Source organism: Gallus gallus, chromosome 2 (genome assembly GCF_016699485.2).
Source record: "Gallus gallus isolate bGalGal1 chromosome 2, bGalGal1.mat.broiler.GRCg7b, whole genome shotgun sequence".
Taxonomy (NCBI): domain Eukaryota; kingdom Metazoa; phylum Chordata; class Aves; order Galliformes; family Phasianidae; genus Gallus; species Gallus gallus.
In genome coordinates, this window is record NC_052533.1 from 94,483,314 (window position 1) to 94,500,024 (window position 16,711).

Genomic DNA, 16,711 nt, shown 5'->3' on the forward strand with positions numbered 1-16,711 from the left:
ATTGAAATAGCCTACATGATCACTGTAGATTTTGTGAGACTATGTCATAGGTCAATATCAACTTTCAGAAAATATTTTCATTCACATAAAGTTCGCAATCACAAATGTAACATAATATCCTATGGGTAAAGAGAAAAAGAAATCTAACAAATAAACAAATGAACAAAAAAAAAACCCCTCAAATATTTTAGATAAGACATAGAAATCTACTGCTATCCCTTTGAACAATAGCATTAGCTTTATTGTGAACATGAATCTAATGAAGCAGAGTTAATCTTTCAAATTATTTCAAGAAATTCCAGTTTTCCATCCTGAACTTATCTCCAGTAACCATAAAGTTAGTAGGATGAAACAGAAAGAAAAAAAAAAAAAAAACTGGTACGAGTAAAGTTTTATTACGATACCAATGTCAGAAAAATGATGCAGGGAACAGAAAAACTTTCAAACTGTATCACAAAATATTTTTTACTTTTAAACATATATAGATTCTTGTAGATCATAACACATAAATAGCGTAATAGTTGGATTAAACTTTTTATCCTCTGTACTTTTACTTAATATACTTTAGTATATTAATATTAATATACTATTAATATTAGTGAAAATAATTAGTGAAAAGAAATTCTGCAAATATATATATATATATATGTGGGAAAACAAAATGAACAAATAGCTACCTCTGTAACTTAGCCAATCTTACATTTTGTAGTACAAAACATTCATCTAAACATGATAATCATTGTGAGATTACTCAGAACAGGGAAGTACGGGGGAAAGTCCACTGATTAGCTATAAAGACAAAGGAGGGACTGGACCATCATGCAAGGAACAGCTGAGGTAGCTGTTCAACCTGCAGAATAGAAAGCACAGGGCAGGGAAGAACCTTATCAGCATGTACAAGCACCTGTGATATTGTGCTCCCCCTCTGTCTTCTTTCTTTCAGCTTCCTCCTTTGACCTGGACTTGCACTGGAAGAAAATGAGTAACAATACTTGTAACACTTAGTAAAAGAGATTAATGAGTATGTATCTATCTCAAACTGGGGGACTGAAAGAACTGATAGCAAACACCTGGCTCAACAGCTGAAGGCCAGCTGAGCATGCACCAAAGTCATGACAGAGTCAATCATCTTACCTTATAAATAGTGAGCAGCCCAAGAGCCTCTTGAGCTGTTTTGCATAGTAGCAGGCTGCATGATGAGAGCTCCTCTTGAGGTTATGCATGTACAGGAACCCTTATGCCTTACTATCAAGATGCCTAAAAAATACACATCCTCATTAAGTGACTAGTAGTTTGTTTTAATCTTTGTTAGATTAAGATTATCTTTTAGATTAACTGTGCACATATAATTTTTCAGACAAAAAACATTGTCCAGATCAGAGCCTAAGTGTGGGTTCTGCTGGACCTACGCTCCTTAATTCTGTAGTTCAAGGAGTTTAGAAAGCAAGAGGATCCACTCTGAACCCTGTCACTCAATGGGTCTACTGTATGTGTGTGTTTAAACCTACTCTCTATGTAGTGCATAATCCAGCCCTCTCTAATCTCATTATATTGTTGCTAAATCACTACGTTATACCTATATTATCTCAATGAATATATTCCTGCTTATTTCTATGAGTGAAGTGTACAATGTAGTTGTTTTCTTCCATGACAGTACCCGGTAGCATAAGAAGCATTGTACAAAAACTGAAATATAGACAATTACATTTAAACAGAACACTGTATCTGGTTTTGTTTTTGTTTTTCCATTTGGTGGCTGAATACAGAAGCAAGTTGCTCAGGAGGAATTTCTTTCCTTGGAGAAAGTCAAAACTTAACTGGGCTCTGCTCTTAGCTACCTCGTCTGAATAAGGGGGGTTGGAGGTATCTTCCAACCTCAGCAGTTCTGAGGTGATTCTGAGACTGGAAAACAAACAAAACCCTATCTTTATTCTACTGAAAGTACCGTATGTAAAGACATTATGAGCAGTGTATTACCTTACTAGAATATCATGTTTGCCTCCCTTATCTGGAAATGGCTATGAGAGGTATACAAAGATTGCAACTTTAATTTCAGGCATTCACATGAAATTATATAGTATAGAGGACATAGGTAATATAATACATCATGAATATCTAAGCAGACAAACTTTCTTCTGATATGAGAAAAAAAAATTAAAAGGGTAGGGTACAATAAGCAGTGTTCGAGTTGTAAATAGAATCATAGTAATATAATAAGGATAGTAGGTGGTCTATGTAAATTTTCCACTGGACGTATTAAATTCTCATATATTGTAAGTAATAAGCAACCTATATAAGTCTCTGAGCAGTCAAAAAGATAACGCAGAGAGTTTTGTCATCAATAGCAATTGAAAGCAGGAGGAATGAGCATTACTTGCTAAAAGTAGTGGTTATGCATCTAACTGTATTTGTATATTCTGAAGTGTTCTACTCAGCTAATAGTGATGGGGATTATCTTTTGTTTGTCTTTCCCAACATACAGGTCAACCAGATACCGAATATTTATTGTATGAGACCTTTGAGAAGCTTATATAATCTTTTAGCAACAATAAGCAAGAAACACTTACTGCTGCTTCCAAGACCAGAGGAAAAAGTCTAATTACTCTTAAGTAAATAGATATATCTCTCTTGAAATACTTTTTCTTTCCTGCCTAAAACTCAGAAACCAAAAGAGCACTGCAAAACCGTTTAAAGAAAGATAAATGTATCCCAAAATGTTTGCATTTATTTTTCCCAGAAAATGTAGATCAGGACAGTTAATCTTCATACAATTTCAGACTTGAATTACAACCAGCAACATTTGACTTTCCCATTAACAGAATGCAACACAGGAAAGGCAACTAAACGAGTATCATACTAGCTTGAGAAAGTACTACTTCCAGGCAAGGGGTTTTTTTTTACAACCAATAAATAACCTCAGCTGAGAAATTTCCATGTATCCCTGCTCAGATGCACAGAACACAGATAAACTTGAACTCATTCACACTTAAAAAGCTGCATTTGCAAATTGGGAACATTTGTGCTACAGTGAGTGCTGGAATATAGAATTTGTCTTTCCCTTGCATGCATATGAGTGTGTAGCAGTGCTGTTCATGAGGCAAAACAAGCTTGCTGTTGCCATGAAAAAGATGGCAAGACATATTATATTAGAAACTATAACTCAACATCAGGTTTTTAAAATTCCCATGAGTTAACACTTAAGCATAGTAATTTCATGCTACAGTGAATTTCAGGAGTTAGTTTCAGAAAGGATGACCTATGTGACATGTAAATGTCTGCTTTTTGGCGGTTGTACATTGAGACTAATGACAGGTATGAATAACATGACATACTAATTGCTGTCATTTACAGATTACTGCAGTAACGTACTCTGGTGTTAATGTGAAACTTGTTCATTGCAGCTGTGGTTTGTGTGGCTGACTTTGACCAATGCCTCTCCAACTTGTATACTACAGTGTTAAATGCAATGGAATGTAAATGAGGCTTCTGAGGAAGGTTTTGGCATGCCCCCCCAAAACTGTCTTAACTATTGTACCAGTTAAAGTCGGCTTTCATTCACTGTGTGTTTTGCCTTAGGGAATCTTAAGAACAGGAAAAACAATTATTTATCAATAATTTTTAAATCCTCATTAAAATTCACACCATCATTTTCCCAGCTACAGCACTGTATCATGTAAATTAGTCAGAATACGCTGACTGATAGCAAAAGACAAAAATAATAAAAAGAGGACAATAAACACGATACAGCTTAGAAGGTTAACTGTAATTATTATAGTATTTATTTTTCTTCTGGCAGATAAGACAGGAAGGAGATGGCTCCACTGTATGCCTCATGCCCTCATAGAAAACAGTTTAAAAGATACATCAATAAGCAGATTCAACACGGTAATAGGGTGGATAAGCTACAAAAGATTTTCAAACAATATTCTCGAACAATCCAGAAGTTACAACTGCAATTTTTTTCCCACATTTCTTTCACAAATCCTAAATCCTGCTTGCTGCAGTCATGTCTCATTATCTGTTCTAGCTCTCAAGGATCTTCCTGTATACAAATAATTTACAATGCCAGCTTAAATAAAACAAACTAAAATAAAACCAAAAGAAATAAAGGGGATATCTGTCCACATGCAACTTTAGAACTTGATGGCAAATTGTGGCAGATATAAAAATTTAACACTGGTAAAGAAATATGTGGTAGTTGTACAGTACATGAAAGCCTGCCGAGGTTTACTAGAAACATACAGAGATCATACATAAAAAGATCTCTTGACTTGAAAGTATTTGGACAGTAAAAGAATACTGGGGAATAACATTATTATTCTGTTAATATTCCTTCCTCAACATTTACCTATAGAGAGTTTCACAAACAGAATACTGAATTTTGCCTAGACCCAGTATGCTGTTTCATATGTTCAACACGGCTATTCTATCCATTCTTTCTTTATACAAAATGGGTCTACTGATGCAAGACAAGAGAAATGATAAGGAAGAAACTAAAACAGGCTGATAAACTTGACTGCAAGACAGATGTGAAGCATTAAAGATGAGACATATGTGCTCTCTGAGTGAATAGAGGCAAGAACTAGGAGGAAGAAGTGGTAAGAATGTTAAGAAGTCATCAGTTGAATAAATATTTCAAAAATAATAGCTGTAAGGATTGACTAAGCAGTTATACTATCCTTCCCAGTATACCCATACAGTGAGAGACTATCCACTAGATTTCAGAGATGTAGTCCTTTCCCTCACTTTCACACAAGATACGGGCATATGAAGACATTTCATCAATTATAAAGGTAAGGCTCTTCATATGATTTTATGGTACAATATTTCAATTGCTCTTCTTTCCACATCGGATTAAGGCTACCATTTTATGTATTGAGTAGGGCTGTGATAGCTGGCAATCCATCCCTCTATGTCTTTTTATTTATGCCTGTGAGCTCAAAGAAGAACAAATAATTGCCCCTTCTATGACACACTGAGGAAAAAATCTAACGTTTTCAGATTAAGCACTGTGGTTGCTTTCATCTTGGCAGTATTTAGTGCTACTGATTTTTTAAACACTGTCATCCAAGCTTAGTCATATGCACCTATTATTCTCCTAAATTTGAAGAAAACTTGAAGCTCTCTCTGTAGTTCTTGAAATTATTCCTTGAAACAATAAAATAGATATCCTGATGCCAGTTGCATGTCATTATGATTCAGTAAAGAGGAAGAAGGTGAATTACAGACATAATAAACTTAGGTGGCATTAGAGGGAGAATGCCATGGAGAGAAGCCTATAAGAAATGTAATATAAATAAGACCTTGACTACATCTGCTTCTCTATCTCAGTCATTTGATGGGGATACTAAAAAAACACAGCTAGTTATTGTATAGGAGGCTTACCCTGAAGATACAGACTTTATCTGTCCTTCTCTAATGGTTTAGGTATATGTGGGGAAAGAAAGAAAAATGAACAGTCATCTGTTGACAATTTTTCATCCATGTCATACATCTAGTGCAGATGAACAAGAGATGGTTGTAAATCAGGTAACAACTGCTGACTGACTTTGGATATGGAGAAGTTAAAGATTGGCTTGGGATAATGTAGCCAAGATCTCTGGTAGTTTATGAACCTGTAGGTTAGAAAGCATTAAATAATGAAGTTAGTAGCACCTTTTGACCCACTGTGGATGTGTTCAGTACTGCCACCGGCTAAAGTCATTTTCCATGCAGGGCTTGGATACATCAACCAGATACAACAGTTGTCCCATTCCCTCAAGGCTATGATGCTGATCAAAGCTAGATTGTATGCCTTGTCTGATGAGGGCATCCTGTGCAGAGTGTATGTTTGCATTTCTGAGATAATTCTGAGAAATTGCCATCCACCTGCTAAACCTATCCCATTTAGTAAACAAATTGTAGATTATATGTCACTGGGTAGCATGGTTCCATCACCCCTAGCTTTTCTTGTGACTGAGGAACTAAGAAAAAAAAAAAAAAACAGAACAAAAAGGAAGCTGCTGGTTTTGCCAGGTGTGTGTTTTTTTTCTCTATTGTTGGTTCTTTTGGTCATAAGGTGGGAATCTTTGCAGAGTTAGGTGCCTTAAATGTGGATGATAGGAATGCCAGAATAAAGAGTGATAAATCTTATGAAAATATATAAGTTAAAGACACTCAAGATAATTAAAAAGAAAAAAGAAAAAAAGAAAAATATACCCACGAAGATAGAAATGGAGTTGCTAGGTTGATAATAATAGCTCAAGAATTTTAGAGAAAAAAAAATGTTAATTTTGTTTATTTTACTGTGTAAAAAAATCCGTACTGGAAGACAGCAACTCAGCAAGGTTGAGGATATGTCTGTACCATGGAGCAACACAGATTTGTAACCTTACAACTGGTCTGGCCTGCAGATTCAGATCCACTGAAAGAAGTAAGCTTAATCATGATTGGCTTTGTGACATGATAGTCTTAACTGTATGATATGTCTTTTAGCCTGTGATTAAATTATGTGTTCACGTAAATTGTGTATAATTCTGCTTACAGTCTTTGAGTTCAGCTAAAGGTTCTCAGATGAAAATGGTTTAATAGAGAATTACACCCCCTAGCACTCTAACAGCATTTACCATAAAATCGTTCCCATTCACACTAAACGAAGCAGCCCTGCAATGATGCAGTTTCTCTTTTTCCAATCCAGCCCTAAGGTTATGGACTACAATATTAACAAACACAAATTTAACAGGGGTTTTTAATTTATCTTGGAAGTAGTGTCATGATTATCAGCCAGCACTTGAAAAAATTCCAATACTGTATACCTCAGATTAGCTTTTATATATGTATATGTAGAGGAGTTTTATTATTCAGTCATATTAACCTGCAGTATCTCATAGCTCTGGGTTTCACTTCTTTTGAACTTCAGCCATCTTCCTAGTTTTCTTTAAATTCTTTCTCTCACGCTCATTATAGATTAAAGAAATATTTTCTTGTGCTTTCTTCAGACAGTATTCAGAAATAAAAATGGTGTTTTCAACATTATATATTAGTATTAACTTTTTGATCACTTCTGAAGTTGCAGCATGACATTTATTCTTATTCTTTTGTGTGTGTGTGTGTGTGTGTGTGCCAGTCGTGAGATTTTCATAGAAGAAATACTGTTACTGCTGACATAAAGTAATTACTTGGTTAAGAAAAGAAAGAACTGTTTGTGTTCAGAAGATTATATCAGATTACAGGTTCCTTTTCTGCATGCAAAATAAAGAATGATGTGTATAAACCCATTTTCTCTTGAACCAGAAATATTAACCTATGGTTTTTAAATTAAACTTTACTTGCACTGCTCTTCCCAGGAAGCCCTAACTCTTTCAATCCATTGAAAGCAGGTTTTCATTTAAACAGTTTTTAAGAAAAGTACACCAGCCTCAATATAATGATAATATGGTGATTTCGCACTTCTAAAGGGACTCTTCACTTCAGGCATTCAAAGCTGCTTAGAAGCATTAAGGATGAGATTTTTAAAAGGAAGCATTATTAGCTTACTAATGCTCCTATTGAACTCTGGAAATTTCTCACTAACTTCTGTAAGAATGAAAACAGGCCAATTCAGAATGGTTTGAAACACTCTTTCCTCACACCTTCCACACACTTCAAGTAATTTGCATAGCTGATGATTTCAGAAAGAAAATCTTCATTATTCATACTTCATACTGAGGCATGATGCTCAATGTATTTTATCAAGCATAAGGCTGTAGTCACCTTGGTTAGACGTCTGGGCTCAGATTTCTGAATAGTATCATAAATGAAGTGTGATACTTGTCTGCTGCATGACCCATCCAATAGTTATATGGCCTCTGTTTTGCTAAGCATTGAGGGTACTTTTGAAAGTTCATTTTTAGACTCCCAGATAAATACCAGTAGACTGCAGTTGAACAGAACTGAGCAGGACTCTTAATTGCTTACCTTTTGGGTTCTGTTGTGGTGTTCTGTATTTTTTTTTTTTCTTGATTACATTCCCTGGGAAAAAATAGGTAAAGAGTAAAGGTTTAAAGAGTAAATTTGCTTCAGGGAAACAGAAATAATTTCAAACTCAATAAGATCAGAAACTTGTGACTTCAAAAACTGTATTTTGGATGTATTGAAAATTTCCAATGAAAATTTCTCTTTTCAGCCATTTGCCCAAGGGCTGCAGAGAAGAAAAGAGAAACAAATGATTTCTCACTCTTCCTAGCAGATGCTGATTAAAACTGCCGAGATTTCTTCCCAGTAACTCAAATCTGCTGTTTGGTTCAGAGGATTCAAGCAGAGGGCAGCAGTATGAGTAGCATCCTGATGTCACCTTCCTTCCCTCTGTCTCTTACAGAGCAGCACATGGGGATGCTGTAGAGTCCTGATGCAGCATGTGGTCCTCCAGCTCCCGAGCAAGAACAGAGCGTGTCCAGTGAGAATGACCTCAATATGGCTATGCAAGGCACTTTAAAGGCCAAGATGGGAAAGGAAATGGGCAGTGAGGAGGTGGCATGACACAGGAAAAGTTATGTGGAGGCTATCCCGTATTTCATCCCAGGTCACTGCCATCCATCAGAGCCAGACCTACCACCTGTGCTCCAACCCTTGGAGGGGAAGGGAAATGGCTGCAGGAACTATAGTTTAGTTTTGCTCAGAGCCCTGGCAGTCTTACTATGAAAATTTGTGCTTAAAATCAGGGCTTGAGTACATCATTGCCTTTCCTCTCTCAAACAGAGGAAAAATTTTCATACAGCTTGTTACACGTCCTGCAACTGTGCTCACATTCACCTGTCTGTTATCTGAGCATTACATACAATCTCAGACACTCATTCATGGTAGTTAAAATTTGGCATCATTACACATATGCAAGCATTATTTAAGTGAAGTTTAAGTTTGCTATATTCTATATTCTCCTGTCTTTCCCCTAACATTTTTGTTAACATTGATACTCAGCTCCAAATGTCAGAAGAATCTTTTTCAGTCATTGCTAATTTGAACCCTCTGGTCATTTACATATGTGCAGATGACTTAATGGATGCAGTTAGGTAATTAACTTAACTATCGGAAGTACAGTTCTTGATCATAATTATTTGCAGTTCTTGACCAATTATACTTTGTTTCAGATACTTCATGGGACCGTGGGTAACAGACTACTCACCATATGTGTGAGATGTCAGTCCTTTGCAATACTCCCATCTCTCCAGAAGTATTTTCTAGTTTATTATCCCAAATTAGCACATTGCAGATGCTGCATCTGGCGAATACTGCTTTGGTGATTAAATGCAGTGCTGGCTAATGTTCTGATAAGTTGAGTTACTGAGGAAAAAAAAAATGATAGCATAATTTAGCTGTCAGATTTTTTTTTCGGTATCTCAATAAGTCATCTGCCTGTCAATGCCAGAAACATCACTAATTGTCAAGGAGAAAGATGGCTCTTTAACACAAAAATGGAGCTCTGGGATATATGATATCTTAATACATTTAGAGGATGAATTTTTTTTCATAACCAGAGCCAAAGAGGAACCAGTGAAAATCTTATCATGGCAGGAATATTTTTTTTCCTCAATTACAATAATAGTGAAATATCGGGGAAAAAAAGCTAGCTATGAATTTTTATGAATTGTAGATTATCACTGGCTGTTTTTCAGGTTCACACTTTTGAAACTAACTTCTGATGCATTTTATCTAACCACTCCAGCATTTTGAAAATCGGACATTGAGAGGAAAAAGTGGAAGTAGTCTTATTGGAAAACATGTACAATGAAATGTAAAAATGAACCTTGGTACAATAATGGACAATTACATTTTTGTAGTTATATAATCACATTTTTGCAATTGGAATGTCCCAAATTAAATTAATAAAAGGTAATAACTGATAAATTGTTTCATTATATTATTATATTCATTATTTTTATTTATTTCCATTTTCTTTTTTATTTTTATCATTTTATTTCAAGTTTTCCACACTTGAAAATATTCTTGAAAAGGAGCCAATCATAACAAATCATGTGTATGTGTTCCATCTCTCTATTCCTTTTTCTCCATGATTATAGCAAATATTTCATTGCCTTTTTTTTTTTAATCAGTCCAAATATTTGTTATTCTAACATAAAGACATATTTAATATATTAATATATATTCCCCTAATGTAATGTATGCCAAAGAGGTTTATTATAATCAGATGTCCTGTGATATTTTCTACCTTGAATGGAACAAAGTCAGAGGATCTCTCTGCATCAGCTCTGGTTGTCAGTGAGCCACAGCTAAATATAGAAAATGTGTAACCACTGAAGTCCACAAAAGAATGTTCTATTCTTTCACACAGCTGCATACAATAAAAGTAAATATTGACTTGGAGAGAGACATCAATTTCATAAAACACTAATTTGAAGCAGCATATCCACATATGTTTTCATCTTCACAAAATGAGGATACATATATCATCAGTCTGTGCTTTGTGCAATTATTTAGTAACGCAAAGTAAAACAAAGACTCAAACAAACAGAGTTTGCCCACCTGGAAGACATTTTACAGTCAGTGTTTTCTATCTCCAGAAGAAGAAAAGAACAAACAACACATGGTAGATCTTTGTCATACTTCTTAATGAATGCTGGGAAGATTTTCAGGTATTTTGGTGGTAAGAGATTTTGTGGATGATAAACATACTAAGTGAACAATAAGTAATACAAAAGAAGTACTTTTTGTGAAGCAAAAAAACTTGTTTCTATACTGAATAGTAATACTTCTGAAAAATTTAGATTGCAAAGAGAGGTGTAAAAGTTTGTAGGGTTCTCACCCTGTCACCTGTCACACTAAACTACGTGTAGTTTGCTGAAGTGGGGCCTGGGGTTAGTAATAGAACTCACCTCTGCTCTTCCTTGCAGTCACTGAGAGCATGTAAAATTCATATCCCTGTACTTGGTCATCCCTCTGCGTTCTCTGCAGGGAACCGTGGGCTCTGACAGTCATTCTGGCTGCCATGGCGTTCATAGTCCTTGTGCCACTAGATGTCCTTCTACAACAAATTTTTGAAGGTCTGCCGCCGAGAACCATGTACTCGGAGAGGCAGAGCAGCTGTGACAGAGTATGCAAGGTCAGTAATAAAATTGGACTGAATAGAACTTAGCCCCCTTTTTTAAAGATAATTTCAATAACAAGCAAAATCATTAAATATTACCCTTTCTGCAACAAACGTTATTATTCACTGTCACGAGAGTAAGGTCTGTGGCATGTTACTGACAGTCAGCATCATTTATTTGGCTATGAACTGTCCTCTCCTTCAAGAGTAAAAATGATGTATTAAAACCAGCTCGTATTGCCTGGCTATCCTACCTATTTACCCAATAAACCTGAAATGCCCTCAGTGCTCTATAAAAGAAGACAACTTTGAAGTAACAGCAGTTACACCTATTTCAGAAAATAGTCATGGTGCTACTGTAATTAAAGAAAATGTTAGCATATAGTGATTTGAACATAAAATAATTATTCTTAAAGAATTGGAACTGCACATTTATGAAAAGCACCTTTTTTAAATTACTTTTACTTTGAGCCAAAAATATTTCTCCTTTGATAAATTAGAGTTGTTTAAGGATTAGAAATATGTCAAAAGTTTGCAAAATAATTTGGACAGTAGTGTGCTGCAGGGATACTCCTGTTTGAGCAGCACTAGAAAGCTGATGTACAACAATTATTTTGTTGTCTCCTGGAGGAACAAAACTTGGCATGAAAATCACTACACGAAACCAAACATATTAGATGTCTGCTTGTTGTGGATACATTTTTATTTGTTTTCTTGAAGAAGGGATTTAGGTTTGGCTCTTTTCTCTCAGAAAAAACAGAATATCTTTTTGTACAAAATGTTTCCTGTAGATTCCTGAAGCAGGAATCTAGCATCAGGAAAAACAGCAGATCACATTCAGAGGCAATTTTAAAATACTGCTTCTTGCCCTGAAAATCAAAGTTAATTTTGTTTTGAAGACAACATATTAGATCAAGATTCTGATGCAAGTTCTTTTTACATCTAAAAAAAAAAAAAAAAAAAAAATGTTGGAAGTTTTCTGGTTATTCACACACAGTTATCAGACCACTTTACATCCTCTGTACTTGTTTGCTATTTCCTTCCCTCCCCCACCCCCACCTGCAAAGGGTATAAAAACAAGGAGATGTATTCATCCTCAGTCACTATGTCTTTCTTTAGGTACTAGAAGCATCACATAATTCCAATAATTTCTAAGGTATCTTCCACAAAGCACACACCACAAAACATGTCTTGACTGGATTCATCTATCAGAGGTCATCTGGAAATAATCATTTGTTGCGTATGCATTGTTTGCTCTTTTTTTTTTTTTTTGAAGTGTAGAAAAAAAGTTTGAATAATTGTCTAGACAATTTTTCCTTGCATATACCTCCAATGATTCACAGCTAGGCATTGGCAAATATAGAAATAGAAACATCCATAGGTAACTCTCATGGCTTTGAAAATGCTTACCATTGTGTACATCATGAAATCATGAAAAGCAACTTACAAAGATTCAGGAGACCAAAGGTCAGAACATTAAGTGATGGTTTAAATCTGGTCTGTCACTCTGCACATATAATAGTAATTGAAACAATGCCAAGAAATGTTCCCAGGCACTGATCCTTCCTACAATTATTTGCATATTTCTGGGCATCGATTTGATATGGGTCAATTAAAGATATCAGAAATTGGGTTTTAGAAACAATTTCTAGCTGCATGAGAATTAGCATGAAAGGGACAGCTGTTCATAAGCAGCTGTAGGATATAATAGACTGTACTAGTATGGATACAATTCACACTGTCCAGAAGACCCTTGTGACAGAGAGGCAATGTTAGAAGTGACACACTCAAGCTACCAAGATATGGCCAAATGTTATGGATAAACCTAGCTCAGAATACTTAAGTGATTTCTTAGGAATGTGACAGGGCCAAGATGCTCCTCACTAGAGCTGTGAAGCTGTGAAGATACCTAATCAAACTGTTACCACTCTTCTGTAATCTTATCCAGATGTTAAGGTAACATTTAGAAAATCTTGCACTTACGTATACTGAAACAGTGGATGCTATAACATGTTTACACTTGTAAACTTGTAAACTTGCTATTTTTCTGGAAATGTTTTGGGGATCATTTTTGCATTAAAGTGTTGTGGTTTTTTTTTTTGTTTTTGTTTTTGTTTTAATAAACCCATTCTTTTTCCTTCCCCCCCCCCCCACTTTTATTTCCCTCTGGTAAGAATTCATTGTTAGTTACTCTCCCTTTTCCCTTCAGGGATGGAAGGGAACTAGGATTTCAGCAAAGTTTTTTTGAGTCTGAATTTATATTTCTTCTAATTCCAATTTTTGACTGATTTTAATGTTCAGTTTGATAAAATAGGAAATTTGCTGGAGTTACACTGGTGAAATGTTAAAGCCAAGAATCTTTGAAGCAGAATACTATGAGGGTTTAAAAATTGAGATTGAACTCTAAAATTGATATTATCTTAAGTATATCTTGGAAGTTAAAAGATTTTAAGTAAAACCATCATGGAATTACTTAAAGTATCAATTTGCTGCTGCTGTTATACCATAATTTCTGGAGGGGAACACAAAAACTGCTCAGTAGATTACAGCAGCACAAAGCAGATCAGAAAATCAAAGTACGTAGATGGAACACAAGAACGAATTTTATATTGGAAAGGCAAAATTATCTAACCTCCAGTCTGGTCAGCCACTAGATACTAATATTGCTAATTTTGTGAAAGTGCCTGGAGATGTTTAATACCAAAGTGATGAAGACATTAATTTCTCATCTCATACAGAATATGTCACTTGCAGCAGCATAGCACATGGTGATTGATGATAACTTGCTAAATAGAAATATTCCCATATGACGAATCTCCCAGAAGTTTCACAACTACTCTAAAAGCCAAACACCTGAACTTCCCTATGGAAGAGAAAGATTCTTCTCAGGCTGACTGAAAATCAACTATTTAAAAATAAGTTGAAAGATATCACAAACAATATCCTTCTCTCTTAACTTATATCCTGACTACCAAGGGAACAAGAAAGTCTAAAATAGATCTAACTGAGGTCACAGGTCACTGCAGCAGTGACCATAGCTGTAGGAATAGAAGCTTTAGAAAGAATATTTAGAAATGGAGTTCTCTATGCTGTCATATTGCCATAAAAGAGCAGCTTTAGTTAAGTCGTGACACTATATTCAAAACTGTTGAAGGGAGCAAGAAACCGTTAAACCAGGAAATGGCCTGGGGGAAAAAAAGCTGCTTTTCTCCCTCAGATGCTTTGGTCTGCTGAGTGAGTCTTGGCCTGATTTAATTTTTAAACAGAACACATTAAAACAGAAGATACAAGTTTCTTTCTTTGAATACTCTATCGTGAAGTTCCACTTTGTGGCCTCCCAGAGGTCAACTAGCTCTTGAGGTTATGTCTCTTCAGTGATCAGCTGTACCAGCAAATGCAGTCATAGCTCCTTTTCTTCCTTTCATTTTATTCTTCTCATTTTTACACTGTCCTTTACAAAGAGATAGAAGCACACAATAATTTTTGAGGGACATCTTGCCTATGTCAGCGAAATGTCATACTTTCTAAAGATATTTACACACTGGACATACGCAAAGAATATTCTGGGGAAAGAACAGGGAGAAAACGTCTAAAAACCATGATTTTATTTTTTCTTCTTTATCAGTATGATGGTAAAAGCATTAGGTATTACAAAAATAGTTCATGACAGATAACTGCTTATAAAAATGCAGACATGTGGGAAGCCAGGAATTTCAAAGCTTGCAAAGTTTGATGCTCCAGGGAGTTTTACTTTCCTAAATTGGAGACTTCTGTGGATTTCATCTCAAGAAAGGGCATTCAAGGTCTTTATACTTTCTTTGTTGTAGAATATGAAGTCCTTGGATTGCTTTCAGGAAATAGGAACACCAAAGGTATTTTTTTTGTTTATTTGTGTCAGACTCCTTCAGGGGAACACAAAATATTTCCAAAATATTTCCAAACCCCTCACTCCAATGCCAGTCAGAGACACAGGCTAATCCTCCCCCCCATGTTCTTACTACTATTCTGAACAGTTCTGTCATACTGCTGCTTTTCTTTATCAAACAGAGGGAGAGAGAGAGAAAGAGACTGAGTGAGAAATCACGAATTATAGTTTTATTGGATATTAGGATGAGGAGAAATGTCTCTTGCCATTCCTCAGCTATCCATCTGAATATCAAGGATATCTAAAAGACATGTGCTCTATATTTTCCAAAGAGAAAATGTGTTTAGATGTCTTTGGGTGTCAGTCCTTAAATACCTCAGAGTATATTAATATTTTTATGTGTTTTCAGTTCCCTTGTTATTCTGCTTTGTCAAACCATTAAAATGTAAACCAACAAAAGCAGTTCACAGCTATCTCAGAGCCATTTACTTTTGCACGCTGCTTCTCTAATTTCTTAAAATAAATAAATAAATAAATTTAAAATCAGAAGTCTAAACTGAGACCTCTCCATTCTTGGTTTTGTTAAAATAATGTTCCAGTTTTCTTTAAGCATTCTATGGCTAAAAAAAAGCAGCTAAAATGTTACTGAATATCTAGAAAAGTTCTGTAACAGATTCCCTCTGTTAGATTTCCTTCCTTCCTTCCTTTTCAGTAGATTATTCAACAATATCCTCATGGTGACTTGAGAATGATATATTGCTCTGATATGTAATCAGCATGGTGTTTCTTCAGCAATATATTATATCAAATCATCAACATAGTAGCATTACAGAAATATCATTTTGACAATGATTTAAAATAGCATATCATCAGTGCTACTGTACATTACTTTAGCAATAGAGTACGTTAATGCATCATCAGATTGATGTTGCTGTAGCATGAAGTATTAGCATAATGCAGGGGTGATGTAACTTAAGCTTTCTGCTACTGCTGTAATATTATGTATTATCATAATGCAGAAGTGATGTAAGTATGGCAAGTACATTTTCCCTCTTAATCATTTTTCCAATTAATTTATCTGTGCAAAGCCCATATGTATTCACTTTACATATGTGGTTCAGATTGTGCTACTACTAGCACTTGCAATTAATTTAATTAGGAAAAAAAAAGCATGATATTTGCACAGCCCAAGTGAAAGAGAATTTTGCTGTTGATTTAAAAGCAGTTAGATAAAATTCTAGTTGAGAAAAAATGTCTTGCTCATAATAAGTAACCTTGAGACTGAGAGAAAATCTAGTTTAATATACTGGCTGAAAACTCAAGAAGGTATCTTCTGCTTATGGTGGTTTTGCTGTGTTATTACTGTGCTTATGATTTGGTGCAACAGTAAACTCATTTAAGTGTAATCTTAAGGGTGTTACTTCTAGTAAAACAGAAGACTTCCTTTCATACTGCATCTGTTTTCTTTGTTTACTGAAAGCTTTATATTATGAATTTTTTGTCACTATCATTAAGAAAACACCTATTGCATCAGAATCGTTATCTAGCTTCTATAGTCTTCTAAATAATACCCTTATTACTCTTTGATAAAAACTTAATAAAGTGTATTAGAAAATAAATGCTTGCTTTTTACAGGATTTTGCTCTTTACAGAAGAAAATTACTGTAAACTAAGCATTATCCTAATCCCTTCTTCTCCAACTAATTCTGTCTTTTACAACAGCAAAGTTGTTTCTATGATAGTAAGAAGGAATTTTTAAATTAAAGGAATTAGAAGATGTGCACACA

General features: G+C 35.0%; 1 long non-coding RNA gene across 3 annotated transcripts in view; it reads right to left on the reverse strand.

Annotated features, from left to right (window-relative positions):
- Positions 1–827: 827 nt before the first annotated feature.
- LOC121109733 overlaps positions 828–16,711 on the reverse strand; it is a 39,958-nt gene continuing 24,074 nt past the window's right edge. For 2 of the 3 annotated variants that reach the window (XR_005857408.2, XR_005857407.2), the window contains exons 3-7: positions 10,848–11,055; positions 9,140–9,297; positions 7,936–7,989; positions 1,135–1,257; positions 828–968 (exon numbers count right to left, since the gene is read on the reverse strand). This is a non-coding gene — a long non-coding RNA (uncharacterized LOC121109733). The remainder of the gene's footprint in view (positions 969–1,134; positions 1,258–7,935; positions 7,990–9,139; positions 9,298–10,847; positions 11,056–16,711) is intronic. The other variant, XR_005857409.2, reaches the window with a different exon arrangement.